Raw genomic sequence first — 11,231 nt, 5'->3', positions numbered from 1 at the left:
AACCATTTTTTTTCTTTTTAGAATCCATATATATGTGTTAGCATACGGTATCTCTTTTTCTCTTTCTGACTTACTTCACTCTGTATGACAGACTCTAGGTCCATCCACCTCACTACAAAAAAACTCAATTTCATTTCTTTTTATGGCTTAGTAATATTCCATTGTATATATGTGCCACATCTTCTTTATCCAGTCATCTGTCGATGGACACTTGGGTTGCTTCCATGTCCTGGCTATTGTAAATAGAGCTGCAATGAACATTGTGGTACATGACTCTTTTTGAGTTATGCTTTTCTCAGGGTATATGCCCAGTAGTGGGATTGCTGGGTCATATGGTAGTTCTATTTTTAGTTTTTTAAGGAACCTCCATACTGTTCTTCATAGTGGCTGTATCAATTTACATTCCCACCAACAGTGCAAGAGTGTTCCCTTTTCTCCACACCCTCTCCAGCATTTATTGTTCATAGATTTTTGATGATGGCCATTCTGACCAGTGTGAGGTGACACCTCATTTTAGTTTTTATTTGCATTTCTCTAATGATTAGTGATGTTCAGCATCCTTTCCTGTATTTGTTGGCAATCTGTATATCTTCTTTGGAGAAATGTCTATTTAGGTCTTCTGCCCATTTTTGTATTGGGTTGTTTGTTTTTTTGATATTGGGTGGGTGTTGAATTTTGTTGAAAGCTTTTTCTGCATCTATTGAGATGATCATATGGTTTTTATTCTTTAATTTGTTAATATGGGGTATCACATTGATTGATTTGCGTATATTGAAGAATTCTTGCATTCCTGGGATAAACCCCACTTGATCATGGTGTATTATCCTTCTAATGTGCTGTTGGATTCTGTTTGCTAGTATTTTGTTGAGGATTTTTGCATCTATGTTCATCAGTGATATTAGCTTGTAGTTTTCTTTCTTTATGATGTCTTTGTCTGGTTTTGTTATCAGGGTGATAGTGGCCTTGTAGAATGAGTGTTCCTCCCTCTGCTATATTTTGGAAGAGTTTGAGAAGGATAGGTGTTAGCTCTTCTCTAAATGTTTGATAGAATTCACCTGTGAAGCCATCTGGTCCTGGGCTTTCGTTTGCTGGAAGATTTCTAATGACAGTCTCAACTTCAGTGCTTGTGATTGATCTGTTTATATTTTTTATTTCTTCCTGGTTGAGTCTCAGAAGGGTGTGCTTTTCTGAGAATTTATCCATTTCTTCCAATTTGTCCATTTTATTGGCATATAGTTGCTTGTAGTAATCTCTCATGATCCTTTGTATTTCTGCAGTGTCAGTTGTTACTTCTCCTTTTTCATTTCTTATTCTGTTGATTTGAGTCTTCTCCCTTTTTTTCTTAATGAAGCTGGCTAATGGTTTATCAATTTTGTTTATCTTCTCAAAGAACCAGCTTTTGGTTTTATTGATCTTTACTATTGCTTTCTTCATTTCTTATTCATTTGTTTCTGATCTGATCTTTATGATTTCCTTCCTTCTGCTAACTTTGGGGTTTTTTTGTTCTTCTTTCTCTAATTGCTTTAGGTGTAAGGTTAGGTTGTTTATTTGAGTTGTTTCTTGTTTCTTGAGGTAGGATTACATTGCTATAAACTTCCCTTTTAGAACTGCTTTTGCTGCATCCCATAGTATCACCTATTTTTAAAACTGAGAAAAACCAGATGTTGACAGCAACATCCTTCATCCCAGAGAGAATGTGGAAAGCACATAAATGGTCTTCAGTTGAGGATTCGCTAAATAAATGTAAGGTGTAACTTAGGTACTTGCCACCTTTGGACTTCTTTTACCAATAAGGGATAGAGAGATTCAAGCCATACTTGGGAATACATTTTAGTATGATAATAATTATGCGTGAAAGGGGTTGACCCTGAAAGAAGATGTCTGGAAACAACATCCCTTAAGGAGTAGTTGAAAGATCTTTGCATCTATTTTTTATAGAGGAGGAGTGTGTGCAATTCCACTAGTGTGTGTGACCCCAGACTATATCCGATCGCTTATATTTATGTGTGTGTGTGTGTGTGTGTGTGTGTGTTATAGATTACCCAAAAAGTGAAGCTAATTTCCCACCCTTTCTTGCATCCACCTGTCTTGCAACATTTCCAATTTCCCACTCCTTGAATCTGGACTGTACCTGTAGTTTGCTTTGGCCAATAGAATGCTATGAACATGGAAATGCATCCACGCGGAGCCTGGGACTCAAGTGGTGTTGCAGACTCTGCTCACACTCTTGGAACCCTACCCAGCTGCCATGTGAACAGGCTTGGGCTAGCCTGTTGGAGCAGAAATGAGCCATCGCAGGTGAGGCCACCTTAAATGAGCCAGTCCCCAGTCAGCCCGTAGCTGACCAGTGATGCATGAGTGGGCCCAGAAAGACCAGAAGAACTGCCCAGCTGAACTCAGCCCACGGCTAACGAACTAAACCACAGCTGTTGTTTATAGCCTCTGTATTAGTTGCTAGGGCTGCTGTAACAAAGTACCATGAACTGGGGGGGCTTAGGAAAGAGAAATGTATTGCCTCACGGTTCTGGAGGATGGAATTCTGAAACCAAGATATCAGCAAGGTTGGTTCTTTCTGGGGGTCTTGTGGGAAGATCAGTTCCAGGCTTCTCTCCTTCCCTTGTGGATGGCCTGTGTCGCTTTACATCATCTTCCTTCTATGCCTACCTGGCTCTGTATCCAAATTTCCCCTTTTTATAAGGACACCAGTCCTATGGGATTAGGACCCACCCTAATGACCTAATTTTAACTTGATTTCCTCTGTAAAGTCCCTACCCCCAAATAACGTTCTGAGATACTGAGGGTTAGGACTTCAAAATATCATTGGCGGGAGGGGATGGGAGGGAGACACAATTCAGCTCATAACAGGTAAATATAACTTTGTAAAGAAAACTATTTTAAAAATCACATTTATCACTTATATGTGGAATCTTTAAAAAAAAAAAAATGACACAAATGGGAATTTCCCAGCGGTCCAGTGGTTAGGACTCAGCACTTTCACTGCTGGGTCTCACGTTCAATCCCTGGTCGGGGGACTAAGATCCCACAAGCCACATGGTGGCACGGCCAAAAAAAAAAAACCACAAATGAACTTATTTACAAAACAGGAACAGACTCACAGACATAGAAAACAAACTTATGGTTACCAAAGGGGAAAGGGGAGGAAGGGATAAATTAGGAATTTGGGATTAGCAGATACAAACTACTATGTATAAAATAGACAAACAAGGTCCTACTGTATGGCACAGGGAACTATATTCAATACATTGTAATAAACTATAATGGAAAAGAATCTGAAAAAGAATATATATATTCAGTTTTATATATACATATGCAAATATATTTATATATAAATATATGTATATATAACTGAATCACACCAGAAACTAACACAAACTTGTAAATCAACTATACTTCAATAAAAAATAAAAACAAAAATATTTAAAGGAAAAGAACCTTGAGCTGTTTCCATTGCCCATTCTTTGAGGAAAATGTCCCCTCTCATGATTTCAGCAAGGACGGACAAGTATCCATAAACCCTTAAGAGTGAAGATACTATTGAGTTGGCCAAAAAGTTGGTTCGGTTTTAAGTAAAAATAAAAGACATTTTTCATTTTTCCCACGAACTTTACTGAAAAATATATTCATTAACTGAACAAACTTTTTGGCCAACCCAATTTATATCCCTGTAGTAAAATCACCACTATTTTTCATTCAAGAAAAAATATTTTTTCTTGGTATAAATTGAACTCTTTCTGCTTTTCTTTGGTAAAATCATACTTGGTGTTGTTGTCTATCCAAAATGAGGCTAATGTTAGTTAAAAACCACCATGGACTTCTGCTTCTGGCCAAGTTGGAGTAACAGGGACCAGATTTTCCCTCCCTTATGAAACAACCATAAAAGGGGCAAAACATAAAACATAGTGCTTTTTAAGACAGTGCACATCAGGCCACAAAGGACAGTGGGACATGGGAAATGAATGAAGGGAGCCCTACCTTTTCCCTGGCTTACTATCTTAAGAGCGTTTCTAGGTCACGGTGCAGGGGGAGGAATCCAGGCAGAGCCCTGTAGACCCCCTGAGTTGAAGAGATGGAACTGAGAATCCAGGAAAACCAACGTGGCCTGAGTTCCTAGGAAAGGGTACTGAAGCGAATAGGGCCACCCGGAGATCTGCAGAGGGTCCCCCTTGAGCGCTTAGCAGAACCAAGGTTCAAGGCCAGGGAAAGAACTTCCCAAAAGGGTTAAGGAAACAGTGTTCAGTACTCACACCAGGCAGGCACACGTAGTATCATAAATGCAGACTATTCCAGCTTTCTTTTTCTTTTTGGCCGCGCGGCATGGCATGCGGGATCTTAGTCCCACCACCAAGGATCAAACCCCGGGGCCCCAGCAGTGAAAGCGCTGCGTCCTAACCACTGGACAGCCAGGAAATTCCCTCTTCCAGCTTTAAAAGATATAAAGCACAGCAGCGATTGCCTCGCACATTCAGGAAGTGTTCTTAGCATGGCCCACAAGAACCTGAATTACCCGGCCTACACTTCAGCTTCATCTCTGGGCCCTGCCTCTGTCTCAGTCAGTTTCTTGCCAATAAACTGCTATGTAACAAATCGACCCTCCACTCAGTGGCTTGCTCCTGGCTTACTCCTGTTGAAGCCCGGAACCACTGTATGAGAAGTTCTACGACTCTCGGTCCACTGTGCTGTGAGGAGACCCAAGCGAGCCACATGGAGGTGTCTGGCCAGCCCCAACACCCACTGCATGGAGAAGAGCCAGGCCCCAGATGTATGGACAAACTGAGCCAACCCAGCCATCCCTGGCTCCCTGGCCACCCCGATAAAGTCCCACTGTGGGGCAGAGATGGAGCCCTCCCTCTGTGCCCTGCTTGAATTGCTACTAATAGAACGTTTTTTCCTAATAACCACAGAATAATGAAATGAGCATAATAAAATGTTTTTCTTCATAATACTTCCACATCATATACATGAATAGAAAGGTCCTTCCCTGTATTTGAGTAATCCCTGCCTTTTTTTAAAAGGGGGGGGGAAGCTTTTTAGTAAAAAAAAAACCAAAAAACCTCAGCCTTCTGAGCTCCCTACATGGTTTATGAGGAAAGTGTAAGAGGCGTTTTTTATTTTTATTTTAAAAAATTAATTAATTAATTTTTGGCTGCGCTGGGTCTTCGTTGCTGTGCACGGGCTTTCTCTAGTTGTGGTGAGTGGGGACTGCTCTTCATTGCGGTGCGTGGGCTTCATCACGGTGGCTTCTCTTGCTGCGGAGCCCGGGCTCTAGGCACGTGGGCTTCAGTAGTTATGGCACGTGGGCTCAGTAGTTGTGGCTCACGGGCTCTAGAGCACAGGCTCAGTAGTTGTGACACATGGGCTTAGTTGCTCCACGGCACATGGGATCTTCCCAGACCAGGGCTCGAACCTGTGTCCCCTGCAGTGGCAGGCAGATTCTTAACCACTGCGCCCCCAGGGAAGTTCCCTGATGTTTTTTAACTATTCAAATGTAAAACTAAACCAGAAAAAAATTTTAAAACCTTGGTGGCTTAAAACAAAAATCCTTTCTTCTTATGCTTACAGGTCTGTGGATTGGCTGGGAGGCTCTGCTCCATGAGTCCCAGGCTTGGAGGGGCAGTGGGCGTGTTCTTACCATGCAAGGCCAGAAGCTTCCAGAAGGATGAGAGGAAACCCACAATGCCTCTGGACATCTACACATAAAACAAAAACTTGAAAGGTAAAGAAAGCATGTTTCCAGTGGAGTGAGGGAATGGGGGGAGGCGTAAAATAGGGGTACAGGATTGAGATACAAATTACTATGTATAAAATAAATAAGCTACAAAGACATATTGTACAACATAGGGAATATAACCAGTATTTTATAATAACTATAAATGGTGTATAACCTTTAAAAATTTGAATCATTATGCTGTACACCTGAAACTCATATAATATTGTACATCAACTATACCTCAATTAAAAACAATAAAAAGCAGGTGTCATGGTTTAACGGGCAGCCTTGGGAGTATGTAAAATAATATAGTATCTCACAATCTGTAGCATGTTGATTCTGGTGACATACATACGTCTTCCCATTGTATAGTCACACGTTTCTCTGCTTTCCCAACTGTCTAAAAATGAGCTTGTGCCCATTTCTCTAATGGCCGAAGGAAGGATTTATGAAGGCTAATCCTATGAAGGGAATAATTTAGGAAGCCTAACTCTATGGAGAAGCACTTTACAAAAACAGCAGGCCAGGGCTTCCCTGGTGGCGCAGTGGTTGAGAGTCCGCCTGACGATGCAGGGGACACAGGTTCGTGTCCTGGTCTGGGAGGATCCCGCATGCCGCGGAGCGGCTGGGCCCGTGTGCCATGGCCTCTGAGCCTGCACGTCCGGAGCCTGTGCTCCGCAACGGGAGAGGCCGCAGCAGTGAGAGGCCCGCGTACCGAAAAAAAACCCAAAAAAACAGCAGGCCAATAGTGACTCTTATGTCGAGTTCTGTACTATAATCGTTTGCCCACGTCAATGGATTTGTCACCTTTTTCCCTCTGGTCTAGAATTACATCATATCTCTGAGACAAATGATTTCCATGGCTTAAGGGTGAACTGTGGGTTGCAAACTCCAGCTCAAGCCCTTTCTGTGCTGTGTGGCCTGGGGTGACTCACTTAGCCTCTCTGATCCTAAGGGTATTTTTTTACCCTCACCTGTGGACTCCGCCCCCTCCTTGAGGAAGAAGAGTCCCGCCCCCATATTACTGGCCCCGCCCACCAGGGCGCCCAAGTCGTGGTGAGCGGAGCTTGGGTAGACACGCCCAAGCCCCGCCCCCAGCCACCCTGCCCTCCTCGGGCTCCCGGAGCCGCTGAGATTCATCATCCCACTGTGTGCGGTCGCACGTCCTTCTGGGACTTGTAGTTTCCGTACACCAGCGCTGCGGGCCCGAGTCACTGTGCAGGCGCAGCGCGGCACCTTCTGGGAGTTGTAGTTCTTGACTGACCCGAGCGAGCCGCAACTCTCCCAGTGCGCACGCGCAGTCCGGGCCGGCCTGGCGCTTGGTCTAGTTTGTGGTGGCTGATACCTTGACCTGTGTGGCCCGCACGTCCGCGCCACCGCCGGACGAGGGGTCACCGGGGCTCCGCGTGGGCCGGATAGGCCAGAGACCGTGGAGAAACTGACCCAAACCCGCCAGGCTCGGCGGGAGCCGCCCAAGGCCTTCAGAGATGGTCCTGGAGGCGAGGGCGCCGCAGTGCGCATGCGCGATTGTGTGTACGCTTGTCCCCTGTGTGTCTGTGTGTGACGGTATGATCCCGACTCCAGCGGCGTGTTCCTGTGCGTGTGAGGCCTGCCCTGCGTGCCACTCCAGAACTTTGTGCCGGTGCGGGCGTGTAGCTATGTGTGTCACTGTGCGTGTAGGCCCGCCTGTCCCATCTGTGCATGAGACTTCATGTGAGTCCGTCCCCAAGTGTCACCACATGTTTGCACGTGCCTGACCCTAGCGGCCTGTGCCTGTGAATTTGAGCATTTGGGGACCTCTGCCTATCTGTGACTTTGGGCATGTGTGGAACTTGTTCTCCTAGGTGGGTGTGAGGTGTATAATTCCACACTTCCTGCCTGTGCAACTGCGTAGGGTGGCTGGGTGGGCGTGCCTGCCAGCGTGGAGCTGGATGGTCAGGGTGTGCCTGAGTGGAGGGCTGTGCACAGGATATTGATGAGAGACACTGCGAGGGTGGGTGTGCTGCGTGTGTGTGTGTGTGTGTCTGTTTGCGCGTGGGGGAGACCCTGCAAACCTGCGGCTCTGGATATGTGCGGAGCTCTGCCCACCGCATTACTCTGTGTGTGACTAGGGGTGCCACTGTGGGTGGTGACACAGGCCAGGCCTGCCCGTTGAGCAGGGCGGCATGTGTGACTTAGTTGTGTGTGTACCCATGTGTGCATGGGCAGGCGTGACCGCAGACGCACTTGGAGTTGAGTGGGTGTGCGAGACTGCCTGCCTCCTTGTGTATGGGAAGGACTGTGCCACAGCATATGGGTGACTGTGTAAGGGCATCTGAGGGCCAAGGCAGGGGGTCGTATAACAGCCCCCCCCCCGTGTGGTTGCATGCAACTCCATGTGTGTGTCTCTGTGTGATGTGACATGTGTCTGCCTCTGAGCATGTCTCTGTCTCCCTTTTGGTTGCTTGCTTGTGCACCTGACTGGCCCAGGTGTACCCCACCCTGAATCCACTTACCTTCCCCACGTCCACACAGAGGAAACACCCTGCGTTCTTGCTTCACCCACCCACCTGCGCCTGCCCCAGCATCTTCCTTCAGGGGTCCCTGTTTCTTTTCCTCACAGATGCTGACTGGACCCACTGAGGCATGTGTGGCCACGGCAGGAGCCACAGCCTGAGTGACATGGACAGGACCCAATGCTCCCAAACCCACGAGGTGGGTACCACTGCCTGCTCTGGGGACCCAGTCAGGCCCCACTCAAGGCTGAGGGCTGCCTGTGGGGGTGGCACCAGAACTAGGACTGGCCCCATTTGGCTCCCACCAGCAAAGTTCTCACCTCTGCACAAAGACCCTGCATGGTCTGGCCCTCACCCTGCCATATCTAATCTCCCCTGCTCTCCGCGTAGGTCACTCTTCTCCAGCGCCCCCCAACCCTGCCCAGCCCCTTAACTGTTCCTCCATCACCTCCATCATGGTCCTGCCTTAGGACCTTTGCACTTGCTGGGCTCACGGCCCAGAATCCTCGCTCCATAACTTCCTCCAAGTCTTGGCTCATTGAGCCCTGCACTGGGGGACAAGCGTTCCAGGTTGGTGGAACGGCCAGTGCAAAGGCCCTGTGGCAGGAGCATGCCTGGAGTGTTTGTGGAACAAGGAGGAGGCCTCTGGCTGGAGCAGGGCAAGCCCAGAGCAGGTGAGGGTGTTGTAGAGGCTGAGGTCAGGGAGATGCTGTGCAGGCCATGGAGAGGAGTGTGGCATTTATGGAGCCATTAGTGATTTTTTAAAAAGTATTTATTTATTCGGCTGCTCAGGGTCTTAGTTGCAACGTGCGGGATCTTTAGTTGCGGCATGTGGGATCTTAGTTCCCCAACCAGGGATCGAATCCGGGCCCCCTGCGTTGGGATCTTGATGTCTTAACCACTGGACCACCAGGGAAGTCCTGCCATTAGTGATTTTATTTGGGAGAGAGAGGAAGAGGAAAAGCTCTGGAGCTGGGCAGCCCAGGTGTGGGTCCTGGTATTGCCACTTCTGGGAGCCTCACTGAGGAATAAAAGAGCTTAAAGGGTGATGGGCACATAGGTCTGTGTTCAACAGGTGCTGGTTATTTTGGCCACTATAATAATACACCCGAGTTGGCTTCAGAGTGGCCAGAACCAGTGCCTCTTAGGTGTTCCTGTGCCCACAAACCACCCGGGGCTCTTATCAGAAGGCAGATTCCAAGTTACCAGGCCTGGAGAGAGGCCTGAGCTCTGCATTTGTCCCGGGCAATGCTGATGCTGCTGGGCCTTGGGCTAGGGTGGATAGGTGTTGATTTCAGAGTGGAAATCAGGATCTCTGTGTTGACGGCTGTCGTGCTCTGTGTGCTAGTTAAGATGAAATGTCTCCTCCTGGTCTGGACATGTGGCCCACCCACCTGTGAAAACTTTCACTGGCTTCCTCTACCTGCTGTGCGTGTACACCTTCCTGTACACCTGCTCGTCGCCACCTGTAGCTCGTCTTTGCTGGGGTTGGGGTGGGGAGCACCAGGGGGATGAGGGGAGCTCAGAGCCTTCTGAGGGAGGCTCAGGCTCAGCCTGTGAGTGTGACTTTACACACAGCAGGGAGCAAGCTGGAAGCTGGTTGCGGCTGGGGGGAGACGGACACAGGGCCTCTGGACCCACGTGAGCAGGGTCTTTCAGGGAGGGGTGTGCTGCTGGTGATACCAGGAGAAACTCATCACCCCTAGGATGGCCCCCACTTGGCCCACCCACCCCAGGGGGCTGAACCCAAAGCAGGTCACTGACTGCTCTCCACACGTGCACATAGTCACAGGCACCAGGGATTAGGACTTCAGTACATCTTTTGCATGGACGCAATTGAACCCATAACAGCAGGGTTTAGAAACAGTTTTGGTTGTCACACCTGGGGGCATCCAGTGAGTAGAGGTCAGGGACGCTGCTCAACATCCTACAAGGCACAGGATGGTCCCGCAACAAAGCATGATGTGACCCACACTGTCAGTAGACAGACCCTGCACTGATCCTTTTCCAGCCTGGGACAGGTGACAAACCTGTTTGGTTTTTTGTTGTCATTCTTTTTTTCTTTCTTTCCTTCTTTCCTCCTCTTCCTTCCCTCCCTTCCCTCCCTCCCTCTTTCCCTCCCTCCCTCTCTTTCTTTGTCATCCAGTAATGAAGATGTGAAATCGAGGCAGCAGCTCACAAAGCCGGGATGGAAGGACTCTTGACGGTTGCCATTCAGCAAGACTCTGAGTTGGAAGAAACCCCGAAACACGAAGGTCATTTCAGGGATGGCCGGGAGAATCAGGAGGTCCACGAGGAAGACCCCACTGAGGACTGCATCCCAGAGCATGATGAATACACCAGAACCCCCAGGACCAGATCGAGCCCCACAACTACCCAGGCTGACTGCAGGCCCCAGAGGCGCAGTGCACCAAGAAAGAACCCAAACCAGAAGAACACAGACGCCAGCGCAGAGGAGGAGGAGGAACGAGGTGGTGGCACCAGAAAGCCATGGAAGTGTCAGGACTGTGGAAAGGCCTTCAGCTACTGCTCGGCCTTCACCCTGCACCAAAGAACCCACACGGGGGAGAAGCCGTTCTCCTGCCCCGACTGCAGCAAGGCCTTTAGCCAGAGCGTGCACCTGATGCTGCACCGGCAGACGCACACGGGCGAGCGGCCCTACACATGCGGTGAGTGCGGCAAGGCCTTTAGCCAGGGCTCCTACTTGGCGGCGCACCGGCGCACACACACGGGCCAGCGGCCACACAGCTGTGCGGACTGTGGCAAGGCTTTCATGCGCCCCACGCACCTGGCGCAGCACCGGCGTGTGCACACAGGCGAGCGGCCCTTCGCCTGTGGCCAGTGTGCCAAGACCTTTCGCAACCGCTCCTCCCTGCTGGAGCACCAGCGCATCCACACGGGCGAGAAGCCATTCGTGTGTGCACAGTGCGACAAGGCCTTCCGCTTCTCCTCGGCGCTCATCCGCCACCAGCGCACGCACACTGCCGAGCGGCCCTACGCGTGTGGCC

This window comes from Leucopleurus acutus, assembly GCF_964270905.1.
Source record: "Leucopleurus acutus genome assembly, chromosome: 20".
In the NCBI taxonomy this organism is placed as follows: domain Eukaryota; kingdom Metazoa; phylum Chordata; class Mammalia; order Artiodactyla; family Delphinidae; genus Leucopleurus; species Leucopleurus acutus.
The sequence above is the reverse complement of the archived record's forward strand: the minus strand, read 5'-3'. Positions refer to the sequence as shown.